Here is a 26153-nt window from a genome sequence, read left to right on the forward strand (position 1 = left end):
AACTGACTTCACCTCTCTGTGGCTCGGTTTCCCTGTCTGTAAAATGGGGATTTTAATAGCAGCCACCTTGTGGAGTTGTTTTGAGGATGCAGCGAGAATATTGTGTGTAAAGTGCTTAGAGCAGCAGTTGGCACACAGTCAGCATTTAATAAATGGTACCATTTATTCAGCGTTTTCCCTGCGTCCCGGAGACCCTCTGAGGGTGGGGCTCTGGCTGTAGTCTAGGTCTGGCCCAGGGGAAACCTCTGATCTAGATGATTTCCTCTCCTGCAGCCTCAGGTTCCTCATTTGTAAAATGGGATGACAACATCAGTCTCAGCGGGTTGTAAGGATTTGCTGAAATTGTATTCCTAGTCTAGAGCCATGTCTTACTAAGTAGCAGCGCTTATGTATTATAATTGTTCTTATTCAATGTTCTCCATCTGGCCCAGAGACTGTCTAACTGTGGGCTGTGACATGACAGCCCTGAGCTCCCCCACACACTCACTCCCAGCCTCAGTGTCCCATCTGTGAAATGGTAGTCACAGGATTTTGTGCCAGGCTTGTTTTGATGATTCCAGAAGATAATTCATGTTTAGTGTTTAGCACAGGGCAGGGTGCATAGTAAGCACTTAATAAACATATCTTGTTTCTCTTAATAGGCCTTCGCTGCTTCTGTTTATATACAGGGCAGAGCAGGGATGAGGTTAGTGCCCCCCCCCCCCCAGTTTTTATTCATCAAAGATTAAATTCTGGAACATGCACATATAGGAGCCTGAGAAGAGATGACACTGGCCTACTGTCAGCAGCCCCCTGCTCACCTCTCCCACACTCCTCCCCCCAAGCCAGTACATTCACCCCAGTGCTTTATGTACCACCCTAGGGCTGCAAGCACTTGACCCTGTCTCAAAGCCATATTAGCCCCCTGAGCTCCAACTCCAGATGCAGAGCCTATGCTTCCTTGCTGTCCCCTGGTGACTGTCCCTTGGGCACCATGAACACATGTTCAACCTAAACTTCTCCTCCCAGACCCAGGAGTCACCATCTTGGCAAATGGGCCAACAGTGACCCAGTTGCCCAAGCCAGAAACTTGAGAGTTGCGCTTCTCCCCCAGCCTTCCCAGGTCCAGCTGATTGGCAAGAAGGATGGAACTGCCATTTCAAAGAAACACCATTTCATTGGCCTCCCACAGTCTCCCCTCTCGTGGGCACCGAAAGTCCACCGTGGCCACTGGATATGGCCTTTTCTTACAAGGTTGAGTTGTTTCTTTCAGATCACCAGGGATTAATGCATGTAAAACGTTATTAAGGGTCAGAGAAGACAATATGGACTTGGCCTGACTGCAGTGGCCACAGGTGTGGCATAAAGATCTGATTTCCAGGGGGGGCCCATTTTTACTGGTGTGGGTGAGTTCATTTCTTTCTCAAAAGTTATACTGTGTCAGTGAGTTAGAATATCCTGTATGGGAAGGCAGCCATCCTGGGCATTTGGGGAGGCAGTGCACATGGCGGGGAAAAGCCTGGGAAGGGAATTTATTATATCCCTGTGTAGGTTTAAGTCTGTTGGCAGAAACCTGTCATTGTGATTGCATTTGATGATGGGAACCCATGATCTCAGTCACATTTGTGATGGCCACCAAATTTACCTAAGTGTTTTTTTGCTCTGAGGAAATAAAGCAGTGGCTTTTAAAGAAATCTTGGTCTTAATTGTTAGTGACAACAGCACATGGTTTTTTAGCAGTCTGTGTGGAATGGTCTAAGAGTTAAATGTGAGCCTGGTTTTCAGACATTGCAGTTGTCAGGTGGTAAATCAAAAATGGAATTTAGAATGTGCAGTAATTGGCGCCTTTTTTTTTTCCCCTGTAAAACATATTTCACTGGTAGATTCCAAATTTAGGTTTAAAAAATGACACAGGTTATGGTTAACAGCTTAACCTTGTCATGTGTTTAACTCGCAAGATCTAAATTAAATGTATTTATGTTTTAATAAGACAATTAAACAGTGATCTCCTTTAAAGTGTTTCCTTTTAGCTTTTGGAACGAGAGGCTACTGGACCAGTTCGTGTATCTGTGCTTTCTTTAAGACTGATACTGCTCCTGTTGCTTAGGATTGCTCTGGTCATGAACTTGATTCGCATGTATGAGAATGGGTTGAATTTGTCTTTAAAAAGTTTATGCAGAGATACACATGCTTGTTGTAACATGTCAAAGAAGACAGAGATGAATAAAGAAGGTAGTAGGTGCCGCCCTCCACTCTAAAATCCCCTCCCCCAAAGGTAACCATTTACTCAGGCAGGGAGTATTTATTAAGTATCTGCGGTCAGGATTGGAGATAAGTGAACACATAGTGGATATGCTTTCTGCCCTTGGCGAGTTCAGTAGATGCCCTCCCTTGCCTTTTTCTGTGCTTGTAAGGATGTATACATGCATCTATTGATTGTTTTCTTTCTTTTCTCTCACCGTTCCCCCATAAAGGAGGGGTAGGGATCAAACCATACATATTTGTAACTTGATTTTTTTCAGTTAATAATAGGGCATATCCCTTCAAGTCATTGCATACAGAGCTGACTCTTTTTTTTTTTTTTTTAAGATTTTATTTTTAAGTACTCTCTATACCCATCATGGGGCTCAAACTTACAACCCTGAGATCAAGAGTTGTATACTCCACCGACTGAGCCAGGCAGGTGCCCCTGACTCATTCTTTTTAACAGCTAGACCTACATTCTTCAGTATGAGGAGACCATGCTTTATACCACCATTCCCCTATCGCTGGACATTTAGGTTGTTTCTGGGATTTCTTTTGCCTTTGCAAAGACACATCCAGTAAGTGTTCTGGTACACCGGCAGTAGAGCATAGTGACTGAAAGCATTTGGACAGTGAACAAGACAGATAAGATCCTCACTGTCCTAGGGTTTACATTTTAGCTGAGGAGGCGTGCAATAAATAAGGTAATTTTCAATGGTTTAAGTATCATAGAGGAAATAACAGGGTGAGGGGATAGAGAGTGGCTGATAGGGCAGGCTGGTGGGGGGGGCGGGAAGGGGTGGTTACTTTAACTTGGATGGTACGGGCAGGCCTGCATGAGCAAGAGGCACCAGCTGTGCCAAGAGCTGGTGGAAGAACATTCCAGGCGGCAGGAACAGCAAATACAAAGGCCCAGAGGTGGGAGTGAGTTGGCTACAAAAACAGGATCATTGTGGCTGGAGAAAGGCGAAATCCCATTTTTCAAGTTCATGCTACTTTAATTTTTGTAAAATAATGCTAATGATGGTAATAGCACCTAACATTCTTAATGCTTACTCTGTACTAGTTGCTCTTCTAAGCATTTCACACTTCCCCTCACAAGACTCCCGTGAAGTAGATAAGTGTATGGGACTCACTTTACAGATGAGGAGCCGATTCCAGACCCCAGACTCTGCCCACATGCCAAACTGCTGCACTTCGCAGACCCTCCTTACGGGGCTGAGGCAAGTTTACGAAGTGGATGCAGCATTTCCTTTCCAACTTGTCTGACATGCAGAGAGCGCTGCGGACTATATTTAATACATCATTCATGTGGCAGCACGAGTGGTCTGGGGAGGTTGTGGCATCATTTCCACTGGAAGACACGATGCGGTCAATTTCTGTTGGGATGTTTGTTTGGTTGTTTCAGAATTGAAGGCCCTTTAGCAGAGCTTGTCCTCCAATAAAACAAGGGTGAGCGGGCTTGAGGCGTGAAGGAGAGTGAACAGGGTGAGCGTCCCGTTTGGGTGAGCTTTGAAGAGGGACTTGGGCTGGTAGGGGAAAGCGTGTTTCTAAGCACCAGGCCAGCATTTTTGACTGTCAAAGTATCAAAATACATTCCAGCAACTACAGAGCTACTTGGCCCTCTGGGGCCCCCAGCACCCTGCTCCCGCCACCACGACTGTGTCCATTTTGATTTGATATAGCCTGGGCCTTATGGGTTGTTTGAATGAAGGGCAGGCCTGGCTGGATGTGAAGACAGTAGTGGGTGCTTTTAAGACCAGGAGAAGTGTGGAGAGCATCTTTCATCCCGCCATCTAGGAAACATTTTTTTCCTACCTAGCCTGCATGCTGGACACTTGACAGTCTGAAGTCGGATAAGAAGACACGGGCTCTCAAGGGTCTGCAGCAGTATTGTCCATTAGAAATAAAATGTGAGCCACCAATGCGGACCATATACAGACCTTAAAATTTTATAATGGCCACATTTACAAGAGTAAAATGAAATGGAAGAAATTGATTTTAATGATGCATTTTACCTAAAATATTACTATTTCACATGAAATCAGTATAAGAATTATTGAGACGTTTTACATTTTTTTTCATGTTAAGTCTTCAAAATACAATGTGTGTTTTACGCCTTCAGCCCATCTCCATTTGCGCCAGCCACGTTTCAAGGGCTCAGTAGCCACACGTGTTGGACAGTGGACATAGGGTGTGAGACTCACACGGAAATTGAGGGTGGTGGTTCACGGTGATAGATCAGAGATGCTGCGCCTGTTGTGTCTTGGTGAATAAAGGCGTGTGAGGGCTGAAAAGCATATTCACCATAGGCAGGTCAGCTAACCTCCCGGCTGTCATCCGTCGTAGGTGCCTTATGGACCTGGCACTGTGCTTTGTACGGGCCATGCGTGCCGTGCGTGCCGGCAGGAGCCATGATTATCCCTGTTGAACACCTGAGGAAGCTGCGGTCTGGCAACGGGAGGTCACTTGCTCAAGGTTCCATAGTGATGGAGGCAGAATTTGAACCCCGGTCCAGAGACCGTACTCAAATCTCTGCCATCTCCACCGTCTTAGTGTTTGAGGGGGGATGGGCTCCAAGTTCTGAGCAATAAAAACCACAGGAACGGGACGCCTGGGTGGCTCAGTTGGTTAAGCGACTGCCTTCGGCTCAGGTCATGATCCTGGAGTCCTGGGATCGAGTCCCACATCGGGCTCCCTGCTCAGCGGGGAGTCTGCTTCTCCCTCCGACCCTCTTCCCTCTCGTGCTCGCTATCTCTCATTTTCTCTCTCTCAAATAAATAAATAAGATCTTTAAAAAAATAAAAAAATAAAAACCACAGGAAGGACTCATCACACAAAATGGACTCCCAGAGTTTGTCAGGATCGATCCTCTAGGCCATGGTGGTGCTGGGGTGCTGCTGTCGCCGTGAGTGACTGACACGTGCACTCCTTACTTTGAGCTCTAGGTTCGGTGGAAACAGGTCTTACCTCCCAGGAAAAAGAGGGGACTCTGGGGACTAAGGAGGAGGGTGGGGGCAGGGACAGTGATGGAGGCAAGAAAAGGGCCCAGCCTATTGAAAGCCCATTCAAACTGCTTCTTTGCACATGAAGCCTCTTTTCTCTTTCCACCACTGACTCTGTTCCTCGAGGCTGTGGCCCTCTGTGAGAGCTGTGTGGCACCTTCCAGCGAGCCCAGCGACAGCAGCACTTACCCAGCAGGCGAATCTTGCCTTTGCTCTGATCCAAAGAGGTACTGCTAGCTGGGGGGGAGGGGACGCCACGGTGGTTTCCTCTTTCATTCGTGAGAGTCATTGTTCTAGACTTCTACTCCCCTGGTTCAGGGTGCCCCCTCTCAGGGGCAGGATGAATCTGGGCCTCCTACCCAAACAAGGCAGGTACTGGAGATTTCTCAGTTTGCTTGTGTTCCCAGGTAGTGGCTCTGTGCCAGTCCCTGCCCCAGGTGGTGACTCATGAGGGTTTTAACCTCTTCACTCTCCTGTCCTGCTCCTAGACAGCGCCTGGTATGTAACAGATGCTCAGTAAAGTGTGTTGGCTGAAGCAATGATACTAGCCAGCATTCACCGAGCTCTTGTTATGTACAAACACACTGCTCTGAGTACTTTTCATGTAATTTCTTATTTAATCCTTGTCACTACTCCATGGGGTAGGTACTGTTATTACTCCCCTTTCCCATATAAGGAAACAGGTCCTGAGAAATGTAGGTCCTAAAGCTGCCTAGTGTCCAAGCCAGGATTCAAACCCAAGCCGCTGGCTCCCCAGTCCAAGCTCTTAAACACTCACTCGGAGGGCTCTCGTGGACAGATGGACGAATGGGCAAGCAGGACCATTCTGACTAGTTTCAGCCTCTCCACTCTGCGTGTGGTCGCTGTCTTCCTGTTGTGGGATAGCCCTGCGTCAGGTCTCAGCCCCTTTGGGCCCGGAGACTTGAACACCACTCTGGGCATGAGGTTTTTCTATGATTCTGGAAACTTCACTTCCCCTTTCTTTAGATTAACAAGAACTAACTGGATATTTGATACCATGAAAGAATTCTGATTTTTTTTTTTTTTTTAGGTATAGTAATGCTACTGGCTTCTGCTTAAGAAAAAAGTCCTTGTCTTTAAGACCCACATTCTAAAGTACCTGTGAACTGGTAAGGCGTCCCGGATTTGCTTCAAAATAATATGGACAGGCTGAGAGTGGAAGGGACAGTGTGTCTGGGTGAATGAAGAGATGAAGTAACTGTTGAAACCGGCCGATGGGGGTTATTATATTCTTCTTTCACCTTTCTGTGTTTGAGATGTCTCTTCATGAAAAGTTAGAATCAAGGACAACAAATTTTACTCGGAATTTGTGCATTTCGAGCTCAGGTGTAGGTGTGGGGGAGTTTCTTGCCTCTGCCCAGTCCACTTGTACAGTAAAAACAGGGTTCTTTGGTTTTCTTCTTCTTGTTGTTTCCATTATGGGAGTCAATACTTGGCCCAAGGCCTTGGAAACCCCTTTGGTAAAGCAGCGCCCGGGAGCAGCGAGGACACCAGTGAAGGTCCCAGTGGCCACACGGGTCCCCGGCTGCTCTGAGTACTGGCCGCAGTGGCACTGGCCCTCTGAAGCAGTTTACAGAGGTCCCCCTGGCCTGAGATCTGTTTTCCTCCAGCACCTGACCGCGGGGGCCCCGCCCACATTTTTTCCAAAGACGGGTTTCAACAGGAGGCCTCAGATCCTCCCCCAATCCTCCCCTCAGGACACACATGCACAGATCCTTCCTTTGATGGATCTTTGTTAGGGCCCCACAGAGAACCAGAGCCCAGAGTTTGGTTCGCCTCTAGCACTGCAGCAGGAGGCAGGGAAGGGGCCCCCTTTTGGTTCTGGCTTTTGACAGCTTCTGAAGGGGCCAGATGGAGCTCCTGACAGACAGACAGTGCTGTGGACGTGACGATACTCCCAGCCAGCCAGCAGTTCAGACTCCTTTACCACGTATCTGCACACCCGCCCGCCAGCTCCACATAGGTAGAGGGTCCTGTTGGATTTGTTCTTTGGGGGACTCTCACTGAATCCGTGCGTGGCAGAAATCCTTGTATGTAAACGGCAGGAAAAGAGGACACCCTCATTTGGGGGGGGCGGTCTCTGCTTACCGTTGGCCTGCTGGGTGGGGAGACATGGGTGACGGACAGGAGCTCTGGGCTGATCCTGCCACAGGCTGGCATTTGTTCCGTCTCCTGACTCGACCTTTTCTCCAGTGCCCAGCTTCTCCAGGTGCGTGGGCAGGAAGGCAGAACTCCTCCTGCAGCCCTCTGGCTTCCTCAGCCTTCTGCCCCCAGCAGCCTCTTCAGCTCTGTCCTGTCTTCTCCTTTCAAAGGCTTTGAGGCATGTCCAAGGTGGAGAAAACATGAGGAGGCACTGCCACCAGCTTAGCCTGATTTTCCCATGTTGCCAGTGTAGACCTGCATGCGTGGTGTCTGAGGGTGGCAAACCCCCAATAGTCTGATTTTTCAACATAGGCACTCGGTGGGAATTCACGGAGCCGAGCACTCTTCTAGGAACGAGGGAGACAGCAGTGAGCAAGACAGAAAAGCTTTTCCCCTCCTGGGGCTCTCATTCAAGTGGGAGATTAGACAGTAAACAAGAGAACTCAGGAAGATGTATGCTGTGTCAGGTGGTAATAAGCACCAAGCAGAAGAACTTAAACAGGGAAAGGGGATAGGAAGTATTAGGGTGGGGGGGTGTTGAAGTTTTAGACAGGGTGGCCAGAGATGTCCTCCGTGGGAGGTGCATGAGTTCAGGCCTGAAGGAAGTGAGGCAGTGTGAGCGGGTGGGGGTGTCTGGGCAGAGGGAGCAGCCAGTGCAAAGGCCCTCAGACATGGGCCTTGCGGGGGATTGAGGAGCTCAAAAGGAGGCCCACATGGCCAGAGCAAGGGATGAGGCCGGAGAAATGACAGGCTTGATGATCTCTTGGGATGCAGTACAAGTTTGTCTTTGAGATGGGAAGATATTGCAGGGTTGAGTGATTTATTACATTTCATTAAATTTTGAAAAGTGACCACATATGCACGGAACCAAAGGAACAAAATTACTTTTTTGCAGGGCCCAGAGTGTTTGAATATTGGCAGTTTTATGAGGTTCAGGCTAACAGCTTCCTTTCCGAAGCCTGAGAAATCGACCAGTGCTTTCTTGCTGCAGGGGTTAGTGGTCAGAGGTCAGGACCTCCTCCCCCTTCCTGCATCCCACACTGCTCTGTCAGTGACAGGCCCAGTGGTGTCAGCGACACCAGTGAGTACAGAACCCCTGCCGCACCCAGAGCCCCATACCCAGTCTTGCTGTTAAGTCTGACAAGAGGCTTCCTCGTCCTGCGGGGACCTTACCTGGGGGTGGCGTTAGTCATTCTTTGGCTTTCTATATCTTGGTGCCACCAGTTTTGAAATCACAGAGAGCGTCCAGAGGGAAGGGCACCCCTGGACTCTTGCCGGATATTTGGCATGACTCACACGGTGGGGGTGCTCTCTGGGGCCGGGCAGAACTTCTGGGCATTCTGGATCAGAAACTGGGCAGAATAGGTGGCAGAGTGCCCAGCCCGGGGTGTCGGTGAGGTATCTGCTGGGACCGCAGAGGCTCAGGCTATGGGAGGAAGTCCGAGGATGATGGAGAAAGGCCTTCAGCCCCTCCTGTGTGCCACAGCCCTGCACTGACCAGACAGTCTCATGCCTCTAGAAGGCATGGGGACTGGGCTGGGTTCCGGGTGTAAAATGAAGGTAAAGGAGTTTCAGATGGCGCTTTGGAGGAGCTCGGTCAGGAAGTTGTGTCAGTTGGTGTGCCTTTGGTTGCAAATAGTAGTAGTAGCAACGACAGCGGCAGCAGCAAATAGGTAATTTGTGTAACATCTTCCCTCTGCGAGGCACTGTGCTAGGCGCTTCCCACGAAGTGACTCATCCAAGCCTCCCAACAACCCTGTAAGTACTCTTACTATCCCCCGTTTTGCAGATGAGACAATTAAATTTTAAATAACTTGCCCAAGGTTGCAGAGCTAGGAAATGGTAGTGACAAGATTCGGACCCAGGGAGTATGACTCCAGAAGCCTCTGTCTGAACTCACTGTGTGTTTCTGGAGTGGTTTGCCACCCTCAGACATGAGCAGACATCAGAATCCCCTGGAGTGCTTGTTTTTTGGGTTTTCTTTTTTTAAGATTTTATTTATTTATTTTGACAGAGAGAGACACAGCAAGAGAGGGGACACAAGCAGGGGGAGTGGGAGAGGGAGAAGCAGGCTCCCCGCGGAGCAGAGAGCCCGATGCAGGGCTTGATCCCAGGACCCTGGGACCATGACCTGAGCCGAAAGCAGATGCTTAACAACTGAGCCACACAGGTGCCCCGCCTGAAGTGCTTGTTAAAACCCAGATTGCCAGACCCCACTCAGAGTTTCTGATTCAGTAGATCTGGCTTGAGAATCTGCATTTTTTTTTTAAGATTATTTATTTGAGAGAGAAAGAGCAAGCACATAAGGCAGAGAGGGGCAGAGGGAGAGGGACAAGCAGACTCCCTGCTGAGCAAGGAGCCTGATGTGGGGCCTGATCATGAGATCATGACCTGAGCTGAAGGCAGACAATTAACCGCCTGAGCCACCCAGGCACCCAAGAATCTGCATTTTTGACAAATACCCAGGTGCTACTGGTGCTTCTGGGCCTGAGAGCACATTTGGGAACCACTGACCTAGTGGAATAGGAGACCCAGATGATAGTGGCCTGGTCAGATTTATGATTTCATGTAACAAAGAAGCCCATAGATTGGCAGCACCAGGATTGACTAATTAAGCAACTCCACAGTGCCTCTAAGCAAGCCCTCTATGTTGTGCCACTCTGCCATCCTTGGTTTGTCTCCCATGTCCTCAGACTCTCCTCGTGGCCACAAGGTGACTGCCACAGCTCCAGTTGTCACACCCTGACAAGGCTATATCTAGCAGCAGAAAGAGGTTATCTATCTATTACCATTTATCTCTAACAAGTGAGGAAACCTTTCCTAGACACCGACCTCTCAGATTCCCCTCATATCTCATTGGCCAGCATTGTGGCACGTGACCATGCAAGAGCCGATCAGGATTTACTCTCAGGGCTGAGGCTAGAACCATCCTTACCAGAAGCACAGGACTGCTGGGAGGAGAGTGGCTACAGAAATAAAATTGGAGTACTGTTTAGGAAAGGACTTGGAGAGAGGGTTGGAATTGGTAGGCAAATGCCTGGATCTGCTGCAGAAGTTAGTAAAACAAAGTGGAAGCATCATACTCATACATTTTCATGTCATTGTCCTTACACACTTTGTTTTATAATTACCTGAATCAGGACAGTGCTTTTGTTCTCTACTCATGTCCACCTTTGGGAAGGTGTACCCAGTGCCTGTACCATAAGAGATGTTGGTCTTGTTGAGAAACCCAATATATATTTTTTAAAGATTTTACCCATTTTTGAGATGGGGGGCGGGAGGTAGCATGTGTGTGGAGCGCATGGGAGGGGTGGGGGTGTGGGGCAGAGGGAGAAGCAGTCTCCCCGCTGAGCAGGGAGCCTGACTTGGGACTCCATCCCAGGACCCTGAGATCATGACCTGAGCCGAAGGCAGATGCCTAACTGACTGAGCCACCGAAGTACCTGAGAAATCCAGTATTTTTTTTTTAAGATTTTATTTATTTATTTGACAGAGAGCACAAGCAGACAGAGCTGCAGGCAGAGGGAGAGGGAGAAGCAGGCTCCCCGCGATGCAGGGCTCAATCCCACGACCCTGCGATCATGACCTGAGCCGAAGCCAGCCGCTTAATGGACTGAGCCACCCAGGCGCCCCGAGAAATCCAATATTTTGTCTGAAAATCCAGGCAAATGCAAGCTGAGTGATGAGGCCGCAGTCGGAGGGCAGTGTGCACGTGCTTGAGAGCATTTGCTCTGCTCAGAAACACTTGGCTCTCCCTTCTCTCTCTGCTCTTGACCCATTGCTGTTGAAGGTGCTCCTTGCAGAGGCTCAGTTTCCCCTTCTGAGGACTGACTCATTAGGTTGTTGGGTGGATAAAAGGAGAGGGTACAGGTCAAGTGCTTTACCTTTAGTCGCTGGCACTTGATAAGTGCTCACAAGTATGACCTCTGCTATTAACAAATGGGACTTTTTTTAAAGATTTTATTTATTTGAGGGAAAGCTAGAGAGCATGAGCAGGGGAGGGGCAGAGGGAGAAGCAGACTCCCGCTGAGCAGGGAGCCGGATTTGGGGCTGGATCCTGGGACTCCAGGATCTTGAACTGAGCCAAAGGCAGACGGTTAACTGACTGAGCCACCCAGGTGCCCCAACAAATGGGACTTACTAATTGAATAATTCAGTTACCATTTAATAAGCCTGCCCTCTCCTTCCAACAGTCTGTGAAAATGACCCCAAAATTTTGCCAACTGAGGTTTCCTGTGGATGCCCGTTCCTCCTGCTTATGGACACTGTAAAGTTACTGTCCCGCAGGACTACAGAGGGACTGACGAACAAAGCGTGGGCTCTGGAGCTAACATTTACATACTGTACTGTAAGAACTATACAAGTGGACCTGTGCAGTTCAAACCCATGTCAAGGGTCAATGGTATTTTTTTGTGTGTGTGTGAATGAAAAGAAGGGCAGTAAGAATAATACATATATATATTTTTTCCCCTTTCAGCTGCCCAGGGTTTGAACACCATGACCATAATCACCCCCTATTTTGAAGGTAGAGGCTGAATCTGATTGAATCAGAGGGCAGCATGTCATAACTAGAGCTGATAGCCGTTGAGCATTTTTTGTGGGTCAGGCTAAGTGCTCACTCTACAGACCTCTCTCACACTCTCCCTATTTACAGATGTGGCAGCTAGGGCCCAGTTAGGGGGGGACCTGTCTCTCATCCTGCAAGGAGATCTGGTGCAGTGGTTAAAACTGGAAACCCAGAGCCGATCTTCTGGGGTTACCTTCCCTCCCGACGACCACTTTGTAGCGGTGTGACCTCCAGCCTGCGACTTCTCTGTTCCTGAACTTTGTCACTTGTGAAATAGGAATGATAATAGCACATACTAAGAGGGGAGCAGTGAGGGCTGCAGGGAGAGAACTCCCGCGAAGTGCTTACAGGGGTGCCTGGCGCAGGGTGAGCCCTCAGGTTCTGGTCGTTGTTGTTATTAGGCAAAGCCGTTCGGGCTGTGCTTGCAAAGCTGGCCGGAGGGGCCCAGCGGCGGTGCTTAATCATTAAGCTGCGCTGCCTCTGTGAGCGAGTGAGCTGCGAGCGGGCGGGGAGCGGACAGGGAGTCCGCCCCGGGAAAGGAGCCCACCTTTGGATGGGGAGGTTGTGAATGGAGCGGGTGGGCGCCAGCCCGGGGCCCGGGGAGGCTGTGGGCATGGATCCAGCCCTGGCGGGTCGGCGAACAGGTGGCCCGCTCCTGCGTCGGCGCTCACAGGCGAGCCGTCTTTGTTACCTTTGAGCTTTCTCTGCAGCCCATTCAGGCTCCTCAGACCACGTGTCCGGTGAGTAAGGAGTCCTTTTTTTCCCCCCTCCCCCCCCCCCCCCCCCCCCCCCCCCCCCGCCAAGAGACTGTGGGCGAAGCAGCCCTCTTTGGGAGCGCTGGTTCGCTTCGCGGCGAGCGGGCCCCGCGCGGGGAACTCGGTGGCTGGCGTGTGCTTGCGGCTGCTGAGTAAGTCGCTGTTCGGCGCTGGCGCGGCAGGTTCCCGTTTCCGCATTCCAGACACCCACAGCGGGCTGGGGGAGCCGGCAGCCTTGGGGGGGGGGGCCGGCAGCCTGGGGGGGGAGCCGCCGCAGCCCGCCCCGCCGCGCCCCTCCCTTGCCGGGAGCAGAGCCGGCCGCCCTGAACCCCCCTCAGTCACCTGCCCAGTCACCTGCCGGCTCTGTGATCGGGGTGCGCTCCGACCCGTCTCCGGGGTGAGTGAGGTTTGCTAAGTTTGCTGGTAACTTGTAGAGCACAGAAAGGTAGTAATGTGTTTCTCGGTTTCAGGAATGAGACTGGTGGCTTTTTTGTTTCTTTTTTTTCCCCCCTCTGGCATGAAATGTTTACCTGCCTGCTCCCAACTGTGAAGAAAGGTGGGCGGAGTGTTGAGGGTGTGAGAAGAAAATGGAGGATATTTCAGCCCCCCAGAAGGAATCAGTCGGTGAATGCTGAGCTCCCGTGGGATGCGGACTTCTGTGCCAGGGGCTGTGGGGCATCCTGCCAGGTACAGAGGCGCTGTGTGATCTCAGGCGGCTTCCTTTCCCTCTCTGGGCCTCCCTGTCCTCATCTGATGAAACCGGAAATAGGAGCAGTACCCACTCACCTTTCCAGTGAATCTTATTATGGAAAGTGCTTACAGCCTGGGCACCGAGTGGTGCGCAGTGGCAGCTGTCCCTGTGCCCCCCCACAACGCGCAGGGCCCCCCCCCCCCTTCCCTGGCCTTATCTCTGGTTTCTCAGCTGCTGCTGGCTGTACTCCAGCAACTCGGGCCTCCTCCTGTTCCTCCTCCTGTTGCTCCCTCAGGGCCTTTGCCCTGGCTGTTCCCTCTGCTAGAACACTTCCCCTAGTATCCCCTTCATGTCTCCACTCAGATGTCGCCCTCTCTGTGAGACCTCTGTCCTTACTAAATAGCACCTTCTCCACGACTCTTAGCCCTTTCCTGTGCTTTATTTTTCTTCATAGCATTACCCCTTGACATGGTTTATTATCTGCCCCGTACCCCAGCTGTGGGCTCCATAAAAGTGCAGGGACTTCTGTCTCTGTCCTTGTAGGGCAGTTCCTGGCATGTGGTAGGTGTGGGATAAATTATTTTATGAATGGATTTATGATATCAGGTGCAATATTGTCCGAGGACAGATGGCTGTCCGCATTTGGGGTTTGAGTTAGAATGTCGCCAAACCTGCAGCTGTGGGGAGGTGGCATACCCACACCCTTCCTTTGATCCTCATCGGGCCTGCCTGAGGCATCCAGGCCTCAGGCTTCCTGTCCCTCAGCCCCTTCAGTCTCTTCAGTCTGGGCCCTGCTGGTGGCTCATCCAGGCAGCCCAGATTCATGTAGCAGGGGACAGACGGCCTTGGCCCTGGTGAGTGTGGAGGATGTGTGCAGGTTCATTCAGGTGGGGCAAGCTTTGTCGGAGACGTACACACATCCCCATGTATTTGGAAAGCCCCCTTCATCTCCTCATCCTGCTTGGTGTTCCTGCAGCAAGGTCAGGGAATGCCTTGGAAATAAGAATTAACCGGCCAGGCATGGTTTATTGGTCTTCCCTGCTTTAACAGGCAATAATTCTCGTTCTCAGGCTGAACAGATTTTAATTAAACGGTAAACTCGAAGAGTCTGTGTCGTAGCTGACACCTCATCAGTTCTCTGGCTCCTGGTGTCAGCAGTTGGTTCTGTAAAAATATCCTGGGCAGGGCTTCCCCCAAGCTCCATGGAACCAGGTCAGTGGCCCTCTCGGATTTCTCCCAACAGCATGAGACACCGAGGGGCTGAGGTGCTGATGGACTTCCTGCTGCATCACACATCATCACACCTCTGGGCCTGCTGCTATATTAAGAATGTGCAAAGTGTCAGCAGAGCTGCTCCTATAGCATTTAACTGTGCCCTTCGAGCTCCAAGTGCAGTGGTTTCGGAGTTGGGTTGGGGCCCCTCCAGAGAGGCCATTGCACATAAGGCTCAAGTCCCAGCACTGCCCACGCTCTGGGCACAGTGCTTACCTTCTCTGGGCCTCTGTTTCCTTATCTGGAAAATGGGAATAATTAGTAGTTCCTGCCTTCAATGAGAAGTTCAAGTGAGATCAGGTGACCTAGTTAGCACTGTGTCTAATGCATAGAGAGTACTCACTAAATGGGGGTGATCATTATGAATTAATTCCAAGCCCCTTTTAAATTGTTTTCTGTCCCTGTTTTGTGGACTCCACTCTGACCCACCTCCGTGTCTGCATCCTCCCACAATCCTGCACCCTTAGTATCAATCAAGTACTGTATAGGTCTTTCCACGTTTCCTCCCATGGTTACATAATCCTATAGAGAGAAATGTTATCCCATAAGGGATAATATTACCCCCATTTTCCTGCCTTTGGCTCTTCTGACATGGCAATACCGTGTAGAAACGCCTCCATGTTCTCAGGTAGCACTCACATTTGCTCTTTTTAATGACTGCGTAACACGTGGTGTGGGTGTAGCATAACTTATTTGGCCAGGCCATCCCTGATGCGCATTCCCTTTGTTTCTGGGTTTTTTTCCCAAATTATTATTTTTATTGATAGTCTTCTTTAATTAGATTGCAGGCATCCAACCTGCTTCGCCACTTTGTTAACTTAAGCTCTCAGCCTTTGAGAACGAATATGAAGTAGCATTAACATAATGATACCTCTGGCCCAGATAGGAGATGTATGTTCTGAGGGTTCTCACCAGGTCTAGCACAACATTGAACTGTCTACTTTAAATGCTTTTTAATTATAAAAGTGATTAATAGATTCATCACCCTTAATACAGATCAGTTGTGCCTAATGAGTACTTGTTAGCAAAATGAGAGAGAGGAGGTTCATGTTTTTTCATTTTAAGGATCTTTGTTACCAGTATGTGAGAGATTTGGTGGGGATCTTGGATCCATGGGCACGTTTCTTTTTTTAGGTGGTCCTTTAATTGCGGGGTATATTTGGCTTTGTGAAACTTGTATAGCGGTGTACAAGATAGAGGTTTGTTCCACTTCTCTATTGCTATAGAACAAACACCCTAAAATGTAAGGCCTTAAAATGACAAACTCCGGTTTACTGAGGCTTATGTGGATGGCTCTCCTGCTGGTCTTGACTGGGGTTTCTTAGGTGGCTACAGACAAAGGGCGGATGGAGCTGGAACACTCAAGCTGTTTTACTCACGTGACAGGCTGGAGATGGCTGGGCCGCTCTCTGGTCTCTCTCGTTCCATGTGGCCTCGCCAGCCAGTGGCTGGACTTACACCATGGCAGCCCAGGGCCTCCTAAGCCTTTTTTTTTTTTTACGGCATCGTCCAGAACTGGTCCAGCTCTCTTTGGCCTCATTCTGTTGGCTAAAGTGATTCGTAGGGTCAGCCCAGATTCAGTGCGGGAGGAACTTGAGTTCCGAGGGGCGGGGCCCAGCGGGGACCATCTTTAGAGACCACTAGGGCCGTCAATTTCTTGCCGGGGTGAGCAGGAGAAGGTGGTGCCACAGCCTACCATTGCTCCAGTGTCCCAGGCTCCTCTTTCTCCGCATCGCTGCTGCCCTTCGCCTCATAGTCATGAGAAGGCTGTAGCACCTTCACCCCCATGTCCTTGTCACAGGTAGAAAGAAGCAAAACTCTTAAGGGAGACAATTCTCTCTCGGGAAACCACGAACTTCGTGAAATCTTTAGCTGACTTCCAGTTGTGTCGCTGTGGCTAGAGAACTCCATGGCGTGACCACTCCTAGCTACAGGGAAGTCTTGGAAATGGAGTTTTTAAAGCCAGGCTTATCACCACCCTGAATGAAGGGTCACTATTGAAGAAGAGAGAATGGACATGCGAGTAGGCATCTAGAAGTGGTTTGTCCAGACAGCCTAAGAGGTAGTGAGGCAGCACGTATTAACCATCTGTTCAGTAAGTACTTGGAATGGGCAGCGCACCAGGCCTCTTACTGAGGCTGCAGGTATCAGGGAAGGGAGCACATCTGGGGGTTAAACTGATCATTTGCAGCCCTTGACTAGATAATTGCTCAGCTCACGTCTCCCAGGTAGATGTTTGAAGTTAGGCTAATGATAATAATAACCAGCCTCATTAAGGGCTTACCTTGTGTAGAGGATCTATGAACCAACCCCCTCAATCTTCACAATGGCCCCATGAAGTAGGCACTGTTTACCCTCCTCTCTTTTCAGATACAGAAACAGACACACAAAGTTAAGTAACTTGCCAGAGGCCCTCCCCTTCTCCCTCCCTCCTTTCCTCCTGTTCCTAGGGAGTAGTGCAGTCGGCATGCGGTCTCTGGTGGTCTGGCTCTGGAGTCCATGAACCACTGCGCTGTACTTCTTGAGTTTATTACGGGAAACATTTCTTGTAGAAGTGAATATGTAAGTGACGGCAGAACAAAACATGAAGCAGAAACCACCTACTACCTCATCCCCTCCACTTCTACTTCCTGCCTCAATTGGTCCCATCTGTCAGTAACTTGGTGAACTTTCTTCCTCACCTCTTTCTAAATGTATTCCTTTTTTTTTTTTAAGATTTTATTTATTTATTTGACAGAGACAGAGACAGCGAGAACGGGAACACAAGCAGGGGGAGTGGGAGAGGGAGAAGCCAGCTTCCCGCGGAGCAGGGAGCCCGATGCGGGGATCGATCCCAGGACCCCGGGATCATGACCCGAGCCAAAGGCAGACGCTTAACGACTGAGCCACCCAGTCACCCTGTATTCCATTTTTTAAAGATGGCCTTTGGGCACAAAACATCAGATTAATCAGAATCCTTGGTGCACAATACACTAGCATTTTGGGATTCATCCAAAACTGTCTGTTATAATGAACAACCATTAGCCTGCTACCTGCCCAGGGATGAGAGCATGAACATGAACCTGTGTTGCAGTACTGCCCATCCTGTCCCCTGCCTGCTTTCCCGGAGGTGACCACCATCTTGAATTTATTGTTTGTCATTCCTTATCTTAAAAAGAATTATTTTTGAACTTTATATAAATGATTTTGTCAACAAATGATGTATAGTCTTGTGGGACTTGGATTTTTCGCATAATATTGTGATTCTAACATTGATCCAGACTGTTTTTGTATAACTGTAGTTAATTCTGTTTTTTTGCTGCTATGTGATATTCCACTGGCTGAATATATCACATTTTTGTGTTCATTATTTGCATGCCAATGAACAATTCATTAGTTTCTAGATTTTTTGCTACTCAGGGCTACTGTGAATGTTGTTCCACATATTTCCTAGTATGCATTGACGAGAATTTCTTTTGGGTATGTGCTAGGCACCAGATGGATGGGTTGTAGGATGTGAGCATCTTTGACTTTGCCAAATATTGTCATACTGTTCTCTAAACATTGCCACGAAGGGCTCGGTTTGGTAAAGCTTTTTTATTTTCTGCCAGATACGAAATGAAATCTCATCGCGGTTTCAGTTGTGCTTCTCTGAAGACTAGGAAGGCAGAATATCTTCTACCTTTCTTCTTCTGGTTGTAGTTGCTCATCACTTTGGCTGCTTTTTAGTCATGGTTTGTAGGTGTTCTTTATATACACTTGATCCTGAAACTGTGGGGGTTAGGGGTGCAAACCTACTGTGTAGTTGAAAATCCACGGGTAACTTTTCACTCCCCAGAAACTTTACTAATTGTGTACTGTTGATTGGAAGCCTTACTGATAACATAAACAGTTAACACGTGTTTTGTATGTGATATGTATTATGTACTGTGTTCTTAAAGTAAGCCAGAGAAAAAAATGTTACTGAGGAAATCATGAGGAAGAGAAAATGCATTTATAGTACTATACAAACTACATACATGGATCTGCATAGTTCAAACCTGCGTCATTTCCAGGTCAGCTGTATTCTGGTTACTAATCCTGGGGCAGCAGTCTATTTAACCTAATTGTAAATTTTGTGATTCTCATGTCATCATTTCCTGGTTGTTCCTTCACCCCTGTTTGCCCTCTCCCCACCAGGTGTCCATGATAGTTCTTTGTGTATCTGCAGCTCACAGTGATACTCTCTTCTTTGGAGTAGTCCTCAATTTGTGGGCATTTTTATTTATTTGTGTAGTTATAGGACCCATCCCACCCACTCTGCAGAGTTTTTTGATCCCAGTCTATCAGTCTGATTAGGTTCAACTGCATAAAATAGAAAACTGCATACAAAACAAAATGACGGGCGCCTGGGTGGCTCAGTTGGTTAAGCGACTGCCTTTGGCTCAGGTCATGATCCTGGAGTCCCAGGATCGAGTCCCGCATCGGGCTCCCTGCTCGGCAGGGAGTCTGCTTCTCCCTCTGACCCTCTCCCCTCTCATGCGCGCGCGTGCGTGCTCTCTCTCTCTCGCTCGCTCGCTCGCTCTCTCTCTCGCATTCTCTCTCTCAAATAAAAAAATAAAATCTTTAAAAAAAAAAAAATGACAATGGCCTAAGCAAGATAGAAGTTGCCCCGTGCTGCATTCTTATCATGGACCCGGGCTCTTTCTACCTCTTTGATCCATCATCTTTGTTCCTCCACCTCATGATTCAAGATGGCTGCTCAGGCTCCAGCCATTGCATCCCAGCAAGCAGGAAAGAAGGGATGAACTTGGGCACCCCTGTCTCTCTAAAAAGACGTAATGGAAGGAACACATAAACTTTCTACTTTCAGACTCTTGCTCAGAACTTAGTCACAGTACCATATATAGTTGCAAGGGGTCTGGGAAGTGTATTTCACATGGCCTTGTTTTGAACTAAAAAAAACTTAAGTTAAAAGGGGAAACTCACTACTGGATTAGGCAGCCAGCAGCTTTACTAGTTCAGAGGTGTTCCCTAAAAATGGCTCTTAAAGGAGCTGCGAGACAACCGGGATGGTACCTCAAGATGATGCCCTTTTGATTCTTTGATTTATTACACAAATATTTCTTGAGCACCTGTTTTGTACTGGCACTGTTCTGGGAGATGGGAAGACAGTAACGAACACAACAAATGAAGTTTCCACTCTTGTGGAGCTTACATTGTGAAAAGGAAGATAGATAGTAAAGAAACAGGGAGTATGTATTAAGTCCAAAAGAGAGAATAGGTGTGAAAAACAATAAAGGAGGTACACACAATGAGAGTAAGAAGCATGGGGTGCTCTAATTTTTGAAGACATGTGATGCTGTTGTAGAGAGCAGGGTCAGGGCAGGCCACTTTCAGGAGATGACATTGGAGCGGAGGTGAAGGGGAGTGCAGGAGTCCTGTGGGTATCTGGGGGAAGAGCATTTGGGGCAAAATAAGTACAGGGAGTGGGGGAGGGGAGCAAGGGGGGCAATGAGAGGGGCCCGATCGTGCAGGGCTGTGGGGGCCACAGTGAGGACTCTGGCTTTACCCAAGACTGACATGAAGCACCAGGAAAAAGATGCCTGCCATCTGATCGTTAGCCCTTGGGGAGGGACAGTAGTCACAAGCTGTCTTCTCTGAGTCAAGCTCTCTGTTTAGTTGCCTCTATATACTTTGTGAAGAAAGTAAATAGTTTCATCTCTCTTAACCAGGACCACTCTGGTTTTATTTGTCCTGGCTACTACCCACCCCCGCGGGATGATTATAAAGTTAAATAGTTCGGTTTCTATGAAAGATAAGAATTTTTTTAAGGGCACAATGACAATTTTATGGTCCTGATTAAAATAACTAACAATAATTGCTTGACGTCGTCTAGAATCCACTTAGTGTTAACATTTCAGATCATCTCATAAATGTCTTTTTAGAATTGATTTGTTCCAATCAAGGTCCACTGTGAGATTTGGTTCACATGCCTGTTAAGTGTCATTTAATCTGTGGGTCCCCCTGCCATCCCCCCCTTTTTTTTGTATAGTTTATTTGTTGGGAAAAAGCCCTGTAATTTGTTGTGTGGATATCCCACAGTCTGTGTCTGGGATCGTCTTTCTGTGGTGGCGGCGAACTCACTCTGTCCTTGTGTTTCCTGCAAATGGGTGGCTGCGTTTGGAAGCTGAACCGGATTCAGTTTTGAGATGTGCACACACACGCACACATATCTGTGTGTTTCAGGGGCGGGGATGGCGGTAAATTCTCGGGCTGTTGCTGCGTGTTCTGTGCGTCAGCAGGTGGGCAAAGGCCATGGTCTTTCTCTGTCATGTTCTGTAGCGTTAATGGCTGGAAATAACCATTTCCTAGGCCCATGATTGCACCTGGGGTTTGCAAAAATCGTGACATTTGTACTTCTGTCCTCCTCTTCATTTATTAGCTGGAATATTTCTCCAGAGAGAAACCTCCCTCATCTATGATTCAGGCATCTTGAGGGTACCAACTCTTTTGAACCTCTGTTTACATTAGAAATGAGTATTGAACAACTGGGCTGGTGGCTTCTGATCTGCAGTTTTTTCCTTTGGTGATTCAAGTCTTTGTTTTTGTGTTCATTCATTCGATGTGTACTGGTCTCCGCCTCCTCTTGGATTCGGGAACAAACAGATGAACTGTCACAGATCGCTCATTGTTTAGGCACAGGTGCTGTGGGCCTTACCTTTGGCCAGGTGGAGCCTGTGTATGTCACCCCATGTAACCAGGGAGAGATGACTCTAGGCTGTTGTTGACATTTCCATTTTTTTGTTCTCTTTCACTGGCCCCGTGTTTTCAGGCCTACAGCCTCTAGAGAGTTCTTGCTCCACAGCAGGGGATTAAACCCTTATGCTTGGGGCAAGAGGTTTTTAAGCATCTGAATTTCTTCTGACCTGAAACTCCATTCCTAGACAAAAGAACAAAAAAGGGCTCTGCTCCACAGGAGAGGCTGTCCTTCTAGTAGCCTTGCCAGGGGCGAGCTCTGACCCCAGGCACTGTTGTCTAGGTCATAAATTCTTTAGAGCAGTAGCACGCATGAAATCATCTGGATGCCTTGGGATCAGTTACGCGGTATGCCACCTAAGGGCTTTCTTTTCTTCTTGAGATTACAACATTTACTTCCGGGGACGGGGGGGTGGGGGGGGGCAGATTTGATGTAGAATGATGTTGAATTCATTAATTCATTCAGTCACTGACTTGATCCTTTGGCATATATTTATATCACAGGCGTTCCAAGGGCTGGGGGTCAGAACTTGAGAAGGCCTGTCCTCCTGGAGTTTAGGTTCACATTGAAGGACACAGAAGATAAAGTAGTAAACAGATTAATCGGGTGGGGATGAATAGTGCTATGAAGTGATTAAAGCAGAATGATGAGAGACACACCTGGAAGGTGGAGAGAGCTGTGGGAGGCTGGATAGCGGGGGGTGGGGGTGGGGGTTCGGGTTCAGAGGAGAGCTTCACCGGGGTGGGGACACAGCAGCGGAGACTGGGGTGGTACAGAGGCACCAGTCTTGCGAGAGATCTGGGGGAAGAGGCGTCCTGGCAGAAAGAATAGCCACTGCGGAGGTGCCGAGGCAGTAATGAGTTAGGGGTGTGGAGGAACAGTAGAGTAGCCCGGGTGGCGTGTCGTGGAAGGTGGTAGAAGGGCCGGCAGGGGCGGGAGCCTGGTGGAGGGTTCGACTTGTATTCTGAGTGTTCTCACTGACATTGCCTCTGGCTGCCTCGGAAGCTAGGTGGAGGGGTGATTTTGGGACAAGGAGGGAGGCAGCCGTTATCGGAGGGTGGGGAGGGGTGTGGTACCCGACCCGAGTGCTGGCGTTGGTGCTTGAGACAACTTGCTAAGGGATTGGTCAGTGGGTGGTGAGTGGGGTGAGAGATTTGGGGCTTTGGTCTGCGGGTTCGGATGGATGGTAGTAATGACCGTCCCTGGCCCCCTTTAACATGGACTCAGGTGTCCTACTACTCACACACATCTCATTTAACCCTCTTTATGGTAGACTCTTACTCCCCATTTTGCAGATGAGGAAACTGAGGCCCAGGGAAACGAAGCCCTTGATCCTTGTCACTCGGCCAGTTGGGGCTGGGTTGGAACCTGGATAGCCCAACCCGCAGTCTGACCTTGCTCCCCTTCCTCTCACTCCAGACACAGCTGTTAATTCGTGGTGTTGACACAGCCCATGCCCAGGAGGAGCTGATGTCAGTATCCTACAATTATGAAATCAGGAAGGGCTCAAGTCCACATAGGTGGTCCTTCCACCGTCCCCACTAACCTAGATCCTGACGTGCCTTTTATTACAGTATTTATTACAAGGCAGCAAACGGACTTTCTGGGTGCTGACACGGACGTAACTTGACGCGTGGGCCAGATAAGGTGTATGTAGGCCCCCAGACTTTGAGCTCGTGAGCCTGCTTAACTGATTGGGCCGGAAGTCTCCTTGCCCATCAAACCCTTCTTATCTCCTCCTCCAGGAATCCACGTGTAAAGGGAGCTCACTCCCTATGGGGTGTGACCCATGTGATGCCTCAGCCAGCCGCGTGGCTTTACTTGGTGTCCTCTGGGAGATTGGTATGCCCCCCACCCTCTGTCTACATGTGGGGTGGGTGAAAGGTGGTGCTGAGTTTGGTCCTGCTTGGTGCTCAGCATCACTGAGAGATGCTGATCCTCTCCTGCTTCTTCTTGCATTTAGGTCACGTGGCAGAAATTTCAGATTGATCAATTTTTTTTTAATTGATTTAAAACTTACAGAAGCCACATGCTGATTATAAACGTTTCAAGCAGTAGAGCAGTATGTAAAGCAAGCATAGCAGTTCCTTGTTCCCCTGGTGACCCTGGCACCTGCCCCACCCCCCCCTCCCATCTCTCTAACCTGCATGGAGTGACATTAAGTGTGCCCTTCTTGTTCCTGTGTGCAGTAGATTGTGTTCAAGAGCCTGGGCTCTGGGGCCACAGTACTTGGGTTCAAACCCCAGTTTTGTTATGTACTAACTTGGGCCCTAATCATTCTGTGCCTCATTTTCCCCATCCCTGAAATGGTGGTGATGACCTTAACCTCTTGGCCTGTAAGGATTCATCACGTTGATATATGTAAAAGTTAGAGTGGCGCCTGGTGTGTGATGAGCACTCGCATGTTAGCTATTTCTGTTACATACATGTATGCCCATAGTTGTTTGTTTTACAAACATACTCTCCAGGTACGTTGTTCTTCCGACTACACTTTCCTTTAAGGATGTGCCTACCGTGGCCGTGGGTCAAGGTCAAGGTCAGCCACATTTTTTTTTTAAGATTTTATTTATTTGAGAGAGAGAACATGAGAAGAGGGGGAGAGGGAGAAGCAGACTCCCTGCTGAGCAAGGAGCCAGATGTGGGCTCCATCCCAGGACCCCGAGATCATGACCTGAGTTGCAGGCAGACGCTCAACCAACTGAGCCATCCAGGCGCCCCGGCCACATTCTTTTTGATGACTTCTTGGTGTTGCATTTCGGCAGTGCCTTGTCATTGGACATTCTGTTCATTTCCACCTTTCCTTATGATGACTCTGAGCACACAAAAACCTTTGTTTGCTTCTTAGATTTTTCTTAGGACAAAGTCCTGGGGTTGCAATGACTGAAACAAAGTGTATAAAAACGTTTAAAGGCTTTTGCTATTCCTCATTGACTTGCCTGTTTCTGGGCCATCTGCATTTCCTCGTTGCCTGTTTTTGTAGGGGATCTTTATATCACTAAAGGTAGAAATCATGAGTTATGGGATGTAGATTTACATCCATAGTGAGTTGTTTACCTTCTAATTTTGTTATGTTATTAAACATACTGAGGTTTTTTGTTGATGTTGTTGTTTGCTTTTGTGCTTTGGCCTTTAATTTAAGATAAACACTATTTTCTTCTTAGTTACTTCATAGCTTCATGCTTCATTTTTTTTTTAAAGATTTTATTTTTAAGTAATCTCTGCACCCAATGTGGGGCTCGAACTCCCAACCCCGAGATCAATAGTCGCATGAGAGCTTCATTGTTTATATCCAACACCTGGATTTTTTTTTTTTCCTGGTGTTAGTTGTGGGATACAGATCTTAAACCTGCCTCTGCCAATAGTTAACTAGTTGTCTCTCATAGTATTGACTGAAAAATCCATCCTTTCCCACTGCCTTGAAAAGCTCAGTATGAGCCCGGCCCCAGTCTACACGTTGGAGTGGTCACCTTTCAGTCCCTGGTCATAACTCGGTGACGCAGTTTGGCGACATCCCCACCCACAGTGAGGAGCCTGGAGCACAAACCTCGCTTAACGTCTCACCACTTGGATGAGGCAGAATCTGGTTTGGAATAGGGTAGACTTAGTAACCAGCGTCCTTATTGCTAATGTATTTCCAGCAGTTTTTTTTGCAGTTCCTCAGCAAACCTTCCTTTTGTCCACCGGTCATAGTCACTGTGATTGCCCCTGGGCTGTAGTGGCCTGTTAGGCCTATTCCCTGCCTCACTGCCCTGGCCAGGACTTCGTGACAGTGTTCAGTGCCAGTGGAGGTCGCAGGCAGGTGGGACGTTTTACCCTGCAGGGCCCCCCTTGATGGGGGCCTGGTTAGGCAGGACCCAGAATTTTTCTGGGTACTCTTTAAGAAGAAGTCCATGGTGGCCACCATGTGGCAACATCAGTGAAGGACTCCTCTGTCCCCATGGCTGGGCCAAACCAGGGAAAAAGTTGGCATCAGTGGTGACAAAGCTTGAGTACAAGCAGCAGTGGGCAACATTCTGGAGCCTTGAGTAATAGGGAAAAAAAAAAAGTCTCTCAGCAGGGTTGTGGGGAACTCAGCAGGAAGCTAGCCTAGCAGACGGAGACGTGGAGAGCAGAGCCTCAGAGTCGGCAGCTGGATCCGTGGAACTGCTTGCCCACCCGGATGGCATGAGGCCTGACATCCGACTGCCATCTTCACCGCTCAGCTTTGCCTTGTCTTGGCTGGGTGTCCTTGGGCGAGTAACTTAACCTTTCTGTGCCTTAGCTTCTGTATAATGAATAATACCTAATAATATATAGTTCCTACCTTCGATTTTTGTCTACCTTCGGTTTTTGTGAGGATCAAATGATCCATGCAAAGTGCTTAAAATAACTGTGGCTGGCACATAGTAAACACTCAAATAAATGTGAGTCATTGTTTCTTTCTCTGACCCCCCTCTTCCCGTGTTTCGGAGGGCGGGGATAAAGATCCCAGGAGATGTACTAAAGTGTGTGGGGGCAGATAGCATCACTTAGGTATTTCCTGAACACCTACGACATGGCACCCAAGTGCTAGGGCCACAGCAGGGCCCAGGATAGACACAGTCCCTACACTTTTGGCGCTGACTTTCTGGAGGGGAACTGGAGCCTAAACAAACAGGTAAATAATGTAATGTTAGTGAGATGTGCTGTGAACAAAACAGACTGGGGGAAAGACTGGAGAGTGGCAGAAGCTACTGTTTTAGCAGAGGTGATCAGGGCAGACCCCTGAAGAGGTGACTCT

The 26153-nt window shown here is 48.7% G+C and overlaps 1 protein-coding gene across 7 annotated transcripts in view; it reads left to right on the forward strand.

Annotated features, from left to right (window-relative positions):
* Positions 1-26153, forward strand: part of SIPA1L3 (signal induced proliferation associated 1 like 3) — a 222849-nt gene that overhangs the window by 1112 nt on the left and 195584 nt on the right. Inside the window, exon 1 of one of the 7 annotated variants that reach the window (XM_027618202.2) lies at positions 12512-12698. The exons of 5 other annotated variants lie outside the window; for them this stretch is intronic. The gene's annotated coding sequence lies outside the window, so the exon portion shown is untranslated. Of the gene's footprint in view, positions 1-12511; positions 12699-13299; positions 13401-26153 lie in introns of those variants that run through there. One more of the 7 variants, XM_027618204.2, reaches the window with a different exon arrangement.

Source organism: Zalophus californianus, chromosome 17 (assembly GCF_009762305.2).
Source record: "Zalophus californianus isolate mZalCal1 chromosome 17, mZalCal1.pri.v2, whole genome shotgun sequence".
Taxonomy (NCBI): Eukaryota; Metazoa; Chordata; class Mammalia; order Carnivora; family Otariidae; genus Zalophus; species Zalophus californianus.